At 47.5% G+C, this 9,837-nt stretch overlaps 1 pseudogene; it reads left to right on the forward strand.

Annotated features, from left to right (window-relative positions):
• Window positions 1-2,984: 2,984 nt before the first annotated feature.
• LOC124552752 lies at window positions 2,985-3,102 on the forward strand (annotated as a pseudogene).
• Window positions 3,103-9,837: the final 6,735 nt, after the last annotated feature.

Consider the following 9,837-nt stretch of genomic DNA (forward strand, 5'->3'; position numbering starts at 1 on the left):
AATGAGAGAAAGGCTTCGTCAGTGTAGTCGCTAGCAAAGTCGTCGTACAACTGGGGCGAGTGCTAGTCCGTATCTCGAGACCTGCCTTGTGGTGGCGCTCGGTCTGCGATCACACAGTGGCTACACGCGGGTCCGACATGTACTAAATGGACCGCGGCCGATTTAAGCTACCACCTATCAAGTGTGGTGTCTGGCGGTGACACCACAGTTCGAGCGAATGATTTGGCAACCCATATCGTCCAACATGTGTACCATCGAACACTTATGGGGCATAGTCGGGGGGTTAGTTCATGCACAAAATCCTGCGGAGGTACTTCCGCAATTATGAAAATCTACAGAGGGAGCATGGCTCAGTATTTCTGCAGGAGACACCCAACGACATACTGAATGCATGCCACGTCGAACTGCTGCTGCATTTCGCCTGGCAACAGGAGGTTATCCCACGATTTTTGTCACCTCAGTGTAAAGTTTCTGCTGTTTCTACTGTTTTGGTACTGAGGTCTGCGTAGCACTGCGGCATAATGTTTCCCTTTAATTTCGCTGGACAGATGGAAGTTTTCGCTCCATTGGGTCCTGTTCCTAGCCCTTATGGCTCGGAGGAAACCATCAGGCGGGACATTATCATATTTCACTGAACCAGTATACACAGCTTCCTTGGCCAGAGTACATACAAGGTCATGGAGAATGGCGAATGCAACAATTTGAGGTAAGGGGCCCGTGTCTGGAGAACACTGAGACGAAACTTACAACCGAAAATCGTTCTGATATGCCTGACTCTTCTACCGCAAGCTCTTTGCCTTCCAAAATTTGGGAGAAGATAGTATGGACTAAAACAAGAAAAATTTGTCCAATAAACATGGCCTTTAAAATGTGTGCCTTAAGAGTCATACAGGTTTTCTAATGAACAAATGCTCATAGCTCTTAAGGAAGCATTTTAGTACGCATGTTTACTGGACATTTTTCTTGTTTTTGTCCATATAACCTCCTCTCAAAATATGGAAAGAGCTTGCGGTGGAAGAGGTCCACACTCAGAGGTATGCGAACGATTTTCCCTTTAAGCTTTCCGAAACAGGGCCTCTTACCTAAAAGTGATACATTCATCCTTCTCCATCATCCCCGAAAGGTTTTAATATCGTTACAGAATCACCCTGTACTACATTTCCCTTTGTCCCGCCGTGCATATAATATGATGGCAGTATTATATACTGATGTGATCGAAAGTTCTTTTGTATCCTGTTTTTATAATCACTCTTCCTACTTAAGATTTTCCTGATTTTTCCAATATAAAGATCGTGAAAATAATGAATGAATAATTAAATATTGATAATTTGCACACTCAATATAATGTGTTGTTGGAGTTATGTGGGATCGAAAAACATGCACCTGCAATGAGATTCGATCCTGAGACATTTTGCTTATAAAACTAAGTACTTACTTGGTCAGCTCCGAGCTGCTTGGTTAACAACGACCGTTCAAATTGTAGTAGCACGCCTAAAAACTTTAAATTCAGTTTTTTCGAAAACGGTTGAGAGTTGCAGCTTCCTGTCGGCATATGTCGAAGTCCTTACTTACTTAGCTTATCTGGTCTATTTTGTCTTGCCGAACAATGGTGTGTCCATCTGTAGTCCATATAAGATCTTATTAGAGCTTGGATACTAGGCGGTCTTGAGACGTAAGTCATTGCAGTGAAGTGGTGTGTATGGCCCAGCGGGTCGACAGAAGCGTCCGATCCCACGCGTCGCCTTTACCCGTGACGTAAGGGTGTCGTCGTGTGTGACGTCATGACGGCGCGGAGTTTGGTTTGTGTGTGGCTGTCTCCAGTTCTGTTTTATCTTATTTTACTTTTCTGATCTGTTCGCTCTATATCGTGAAATTTTTTTAAAAATTTAAAAACACTTATTACTTATTTTAATTATCTGTTTCCTCCAATTTCTGTTTTAGTTGGCGCTTGTCCCGTTGGTGTCATTAGGCTTCTTGTGGAAAGTGTATGTGTTTGTTTTCGTTTCCGCCATATTTGTGACGTCATGGGTCAAAGCAGACGGGCGGGATCGGACGCTTCCGTATTTCCTGGGCCAGCTGTACGGTATCTGCGCAGTAAGACGGTCGACGTGTAGACGTGACAGAATGTCATAGAGGAGCTGTCGCCCATGAATAAAGTACCCCAGTTTGTCGGTGTGGCAACGCTGTCTATTCTACGTGTCTACAGGGAATGATGACCCACTCGCGGTCACGTAACAAGCTGAAGGAGTGTCACGCCTTGTCAGTGACAGCCAGCAGTTTCTGCTGTCAGTGAATGCATGTTTATCTCAACTAGTTTTAGAGACCACTGCAAAGGCACTGCGTGCAATGGACATTGGTGTCTGGTACCTGCAAAAGGCCGTTCCGTACAGTGGCATATGGATTGGGCCATAGTCGCGAGTTACAACTAAACGGCGAAATCTCTCTGCTTCATGCTGTGCTGTTGCTATTCTTCACGACAATGCAGTTTCATTCACAGGGCGACCGAATTACTCTTAAGATGTTATTTTCTTGCAGCAGTATAACTGTAAATCTGTATCGGTAAACATATTCTTGTGATTGCCAAATAAATGTGTCAGGTGCTTCAGAAGCAGGCGAGGTGGTTTATTTACTGGACTTATAACACTTTCACAAATGGTAGGTCTCTCCCCCCCCCCCCCCCCCTCTCTCTCTCTCTCTCTCTCTCTCTCTCTCTCTCTCTCTCTCTCTCTCTCTCTCTCTCTCTCTCTCTCTCTCTCTCCCCCCCTCTCTCCCTCCCTCCCTCCCTCTAATTTACGCTATAATACTTGGTGGCAGCGACAAATATGACAACATACTGGCCATGTACATGATAGTATTTTCCTACAAGGAGTTCTTCTTTTTTCGTCTCAGTGATTTGCAGTTAACTGTAGTCAAACACACCGACACGAACGCTTTATAAAATCACACATTAAAAAAAATATTCTATGGAGTAGAATCAGTTGTCGGCCAACGGCCCTACCGCAGTGGTAACACCGGTTCCCGTCAGATCACCGAAGTTAAGCGCTGTTGGACTGGGCTAGCACTCGGATGGGTGACCATACTGTCTGACGTGCGCTGTTGGCAAGCGGGATGCACTCAGCGCTTGTGAGGCAAACTGAGGAGCTACTTGATTGAGAAGTAGCGGCTCCGGTCTCGGAAACTGACATACGGCCGGGAGAGCAGTGTGCTGACCACATGCCACTCCGTCTCGCCATCCTGTGACGCTTCTGAGCTGATGATGACACGGCGGCCGGTTAGTACCGTTGGGCCTTCATGGCCTGTTCGGGAGGAGTTTAGTTTTTTAGTAGCAGGTGTCGAGAAAATATACTGACGGAAAAAAAATTAGAGCACCGAAAAATAATGACGGTAGAGTAACGAAATTTTGGAAACGCATTTGTCTAGGTAACAGATTTCACATTGCAAAATTGCTGGTTACTGTAAGCGCGAAATACGCTACTGCAAATATGAGATGAAGGTACATAGTACTGGTGTAACCTTCATGATGTTGAATGCAAGCATGCAAATGTGCGTGCATTGCGCCGTACAAGTGCCGGATGTCTGTTTATGGTATGGATTTGCATGCATGGTGCACATGGCCACTCGGTACAGGGTCGGTTAATCCTGCTTGCGGGTGATGCAGGAGTTTTCTCCGATGATGTCCGATATGTGCTTGATTCGAGAAAGATCTGGTGATCGAGCAGGCCAAAACAACATGTCGACACTGCAGAACACGTTGGGTTACAGCAGCAGTATGTGTGCGAGCGTTATCCTGTTGGAAGACACCACCTGTAATGCTGTTCATGAATGGCAGCACAAGAGGTTGAATCATCACATTGACATACAGTATTACAGTCAACGTGAGTGGGATAACCACGAGTGTGCTACTGATTTCATATGAAATGGCATCTCAGACCATAACCTCGGGCATAATTCCAGTGTGTTTAGCACACAGACAGGTAGGTTGCAGGTCATCAAATGGCCGCCTCCTAACCAACCAGTGGCCATCACTGGCACTGAAGCAGAACCAGGTTTCTCAGAAAACACAACAGGCCTCCACCCTGCCCCCTCGCCCAATGAGCTCTCGTTTTGGGTTCACTGGAATGCACATTAAACGGATCTGGCTCAGAGCTGTCCGTAAAGTAAGTGATTTGTTAGAATTCGTTGTGTCTCTCCAGTGCCAACTGCTGCTCAGATTGGTGCTGTACGATGTGTCAGTGCCCTATGCCGAACACGACACACTGCAGAACACGTTGGGTTACAGCAGCAGTATGTGCCGTATAGCCGTCGGGAGCCCTGTCTTCTTGAGACCGCACACTTTCGTCGCCACGGCTACCAGTTGTCACGTACAGTGGCAACATTACTGCAAGCCTTCCTGTAATATTGCAGAAGGAAAATCTGCCTTCTCGTAGCCCTATTACATGAGCTCGTTCAAACTCAGTGTCGTGTTACGGGCGTCTTTGTCGCCTCAAAGGCATTCTTGAGTAACATCAACTCTCCACGTCCAGGCTCAAAGGTAACTAATCCTCACAAACCGTACAGCTTGTATTTAAAAGGATCCTGATTTGCGTTCTTTTATGCGACACTGGTGCCAAATTTTAAAGGCATCAACTTTCACATGTAAAAACACGTCTACAAACTTTCGCTTACGTCGCAAAACTTCATCTTGGTGTTTGCAATTTTTTTCTGTTCGTGTATAATGATTTCGGTTTGTGTTTGAAGTTATTTTTGTTGTGTATTACTATTTTACTTATAACACAGTCAAATTCGCTCTAAAATTGCAAATAGAAATTCCTTCAATCCATATGTGGCATGCAGAAAACCAGTGCTTAACAGTATTGGTTAAAAACAGTCTTGGTTGCAAATTTAGTTTTTTATTTTTCAACGACGCGTTTCGCCTCATTTATGCATCTTTAGGTTATCTACATAGAAAACAGAGAACAAATACATCTATTTAAGAATCGCGATCGCGTTGTGCAGACTTGGATAACCTATAAGCATGTATAAACAGATCACCTATTGAAAGAGCAAATACCGTAATTTGGTATTTCTTAGAATCCTTTAGTCAGTGTAGCCAAAGGGCATCGTCAAATATATCAGACCAACACCGCCTTCGTTAAACTAAGATTGCAGCTAAGACTGTTTTTAACCAATACTAAAATTACAAATATTGCAACCAGTTTCGATGATCTTGTCGTTAGACAGTCGTCTTTTTGAGAAAATCTGTGTTGGGTGCCTTCACAAAGCTGTGTCAGCTATTCTCCGATGTGACGCCGAAGCCGTGGAGCAGCAGGCACAGCCTTGTCAGCACATCTCTCATGTACACGATTGATCAAAATTGGTTTTAAAGTTTATTATTTTCACGTATGCCTCTACGTACAATATGATGTACGGCAGACAAATGAATCAAATTGCTCTCTGCAGCAAGACGATCTCGCAACGCAGACTTTGTTCGCCCGCTCTCTGCCGCCACGCTTCCACAGACCCCCACCGCTCTACCTGTCTGCGCGGAAGCGCCTTACTACATGACGTAGACTGTAGTGCAGGCTGTTAGCATGTCTACAGAACAGTAAAGCTCCTGACTGTTTACTGGCAATCGACGTGACACTTGATGCTACATCGTTAGCGCTCCCAGTGAGGCTGCCTCGTCTGGCGCTCGGTATCTTCTGGACAACAGGGTCTGCAGCTGGCGAAAGATTGGGAATAACAAAGAAAAGAGTGAGGGACATGTCTGCTCATCCACGGGAAGCTTGGGGGGGGGGGGGGGGAGGAGGAGGGGGACTGGAGAGGAGAGGGAAGGGGAAGTACCTGGCCACCTTTCTTCCCCCATGGCTCTTCCGCAACACGCTCATTAGTCGCGAACACGAGGAGCAACAACCTGCCAATAACAAAGGAGCGCGCCGCGCGAGGGCGTCCAATTAGAGGCGTGCGTTGCCCCCGTGGGGAAAGGGGGGGAGGAGGAGGGTGGTGCACACTGGGGAGCCCTGCTCTTTTCCTTTCTCTTGCCTTCGCTCCGTTGCGCAACTTAAAAACAACTTAGCGTTAAACAGGGACGGATCCCGAATAAAAGTGCAGAAAGGGGGGAGGGGGCGGCGACAGGGGTTGCCCCAGGTTAAGGGGGGAGATGGGGTTGGAAGCTAAGGAGACGAGTCAGGAGGAGCAACCAAAGGGCATAAAGGCGGGAGCTGCAAGGAATAAGGATCGGCAGGGGTGCCGACTGCAGAAGGAAACCAACAGGCGGGTAGGAGAGGGAGGGAAGCGCGAGTTGGCATACACTGGGCGCGGTTTACTGAGACGCGCGAAGAGCAGGGAGCAATTAGGGGGGAGAGCGGTTCTGCAGGGAAAAAATAAGCCGAGAGGAGTGTGCCTGCGGCGATTGGGGATACTCGGGGACAGTTGCTCATACCGGGACTTTGAAGCCGAATCTCTCCTGCCATTACAATAGGCGTGTTTACATTTACTTGATATGCACTCCACTGCACGGTGCTTGCCCGAGAGGGTAGCGATGTTATCGATTTTCTTCTCGATTTCATTCGCTTATTAAGCATAAAGAAATGACTCTCCATGAGTCTCTTCAGGCACCGATGTGAGGAACAGGTAAAAACTGCTGGCTATCTGCAGTAAGGGACCGCACCACTACAATGTCTATTAAAAATTATTTGCAACAGCTTACGGTACAACGCCTTTTTGCATGGTACACAGATTTTTTTAAAATTTGTTTGTCTATCGAGACATAAGCCATTTGACTGAGACGAATTCATAATTGGTGTGATGAATTGCGGATAGCTCTAAATGTAGACAAATGTAAGTTAATGCGGATGAGTAGTAAAACTGTACTGTTCGAAAACAATATTATGTTAGTAGTGCACTGCTTCATTAAATACACTCCTGGAAATGGAAAAAAGAACACATTGACACCGGTGTGTCAGACACACCATACTTGCTCCGGACACTGCGAGAGGGCTGTACAAGCAATGATCACACGCACGGCACAGCGGACACACCAGGAACCGCGGTGTTGGCCGTCGAATGGCGCTAGCTGCGCAGCATTTGTGCACCGCCGCCGTCAGTGTCAGCCAGTTTGCCGTGGCATACGGAGCACCATCGCAGTCTTTAACACTGGTAGCATGCCGCGACAGCGTGGACGTGAACCGTATGTGCAGTTGACGGACTTTGAGCGAGGGCGTATAGTGGGCATGCGGGAGGCCGGGTGGACGTACCGCCGAATTGCTCAACACGTGGGGCGTGAGGTCTCCACAGTACATCGATGTTGTCGCCAGTGGTCGGCGGAAGGTGCAAGTACCCGTCGACCTGGGACCGGACCGCAGCGACGCACGGATGCACGCCAAGACCGTAGGATCCTACGCAGTGCCGTAGGGGACCGCACTGCCACTTCCCAGCAAATTAGGGACACTGTTGCTCCTGGGGTATCGGCGAGGACCATTCGCAACCGTCTCCATGAAGCTGGGCTACGATCCCGCACACCGTTAGGCCGTCTTCCGCTCACGCCCCAACATCGTGCAGCCCGCATCGAGTGGTGTCGCGACAGGCTTGAATGGAGGGACGAATGGAGACGTGTCGTCTTCAGCGATGAGAGTCGCTTCTGCCTTGGTGCCAATGATGGTCGTATGCGTGTTTGGTGCCATGCAGGTGAGCGCCACAATCAGGACTGCATACAACCGAGGCACACAGGGCCAACACCCGGCATCATGGTGTGGGGAGCGATCTCCTACACTGGCCGTACACCACTGGTGATCGTCGAGGGGACACTGAATAGTGCACGGTACATCCAAACCGTCATCGAACCCATCGTTCTACCATTCCTAGACCGGCAAGGGAACTTGCTGTTCCAACAGGACAATGCACGTCCGCATGTATCCCGTGCCACCCAACGTGCTCTAGAAGGTGTAAGTCAACTACCCTGGCCAGCAAGATCTCCGGATCTGTCCCCCATTGAGCATGTTTGGGACTGGATGAAGCGTCGTCTCACGCGGTCTGCACGTCCAGCACGAACGCTGGTCCAAATGAGGCGCCAGGTGGAAATGGCATGGCAAGCCGTTCCACAGGACTACATCCAGCATCTCTACGATCGTCTCCATGGGAGAATAGCAGCCTGCATTGCTGCGAAAGGTGGATATACACTGTACTAGCGCCGACATTGTGCATGCTCTGTTGCCTGTGTCTATGTGCCTGTGGTTCTGTCAGTGTGATCACGTGATGTATCTGACCCCAGGAATGTGTCAATAAAGTTTCCCCTTCCTGGGACAATGAATTCACGGTGTTCTTATTTCAATTTCCAGGAGTGTATATGGCCATAACGTTGGAAACAGATATAAAATGGAACGAGCACGTGAGAAATTTGATAGGGAAGACGATTGGTCGACTTGAGTTTACTGGGAAAATTTTGGGAAAATTTGGCTCATCTTTAAAAGAGACGACGTATAGAACACATTCTTTGAGCACTGTTCGAGCGTCTGGGATTCCAGCGAGGTCGGATGAAAGGAAGACATCGAAGCAATTCTGAGGTAGGCTGCTAGATTTGTTACTGGTTGGTTCGAACAACATGCAAGTATAACTGAGATGCTTAAGTACTCAAAGGGAATCCCTACAGGTAAGGCCACGTTGTTTTCGATTAACACTGTAAGAAAAATGTAGACAGCCGTTTGAACCTTCCTGTTGAACGATTCTACTGCCGCCAACATACATTTCACGTAAGCACCACGAAGACAAGATACAAGAAGTAGGCGCGTGTATGGAGGCATGCAGACAGCTGTTTTTCCCTTGCTTTATTTGCAAGAGGAACAGGAAAGGAAGTGACTGGTAGTGGTGCGGGATACCATCCCCACGTACCGTATGGTGGTGTATGTAGATGTAGATTTAGATTTCAACTAAGCATCTTAAGTGGGTGTTCTCGTGTATTAATGACTCTTCGTTTTCATGTATTGGTTTTATCGAAAATAAACTTGTATGCAAACTTACGGACGAAAGTACTTTCGAATGATGCGTCACTGCCAAGCAACACAGTGCAATGAAACTTCTACCATAAACCGGACGAACTGCTATAGTATACTACAGAAAATAACTGAAATAAATACGCAGTGAGATCATAAAAATGCACGCGGTGGCTGCGTTGAACATAACAAATACCGGGACATGGTTCGTAATAGAGTGTGTGATCACCACGAACGGTAATGCGTTCTTTGCAACGTGCCCCCATGCTGGCCAAAGGGTCGGTATGGATTTCTTGTAGTAAGGCGGTCGACTCTTCCACCAGCGCAGCTGACGTCTGTTCTGTGGCCCCTGGTGCATGTGGACGTGCTGCAACACGTCTCCCGAACTCTCGATGCCGTCGCTCGTCGTCATCCATAAAAATGAAATCAAGGCCGAATGCACCATTGAAAAGCACGTGGGGAGGCAATACAATGTGAGAATTACACTGACCGGTGAGTGTGCCTTGTTCAGCTCCTGGACCCCCAAAACTACTGTGTCCGGCAGTGTTCCTGAGTGCATTGCATACTCTCACCTCTCGCCATATGAGGATACGTCCAGCACTGTCGAACATAATCTAGTGTTCAATGGCGCACGCTACCTAATTACGACAAATGTGTGGCAAACTGCGGTACTACTATCTATATTATGAGCAGCTCGTTGATTGTTTATTTTGCCAGACAACTTGTGTTGCTGAATTTGTGGCATCTTGTCGTATCGTTGACTTTGACTTATCGAGCTGCCCATATAATCAGATGATGTTGCACTTTCTCCATACAGTCTTCTACACATTTTTGTTACCTCATCACAGTGTTGGGTAAATTCTATAATTTG

This window comes from Schistocerca americana, chromosome 10, assembly GCF_021461395.2.
Source record: "Schistocerca americana isolate TAMUIC-IGC-003095 chromosome 10, iqSchAmer2.1, whole genome shotgun sequence".
NCBI lineage: Eukaryota > Metazoa > Arthropoda > Insecta > Orthoptera > Acrididae > Schistocerca > Schistocerca americana.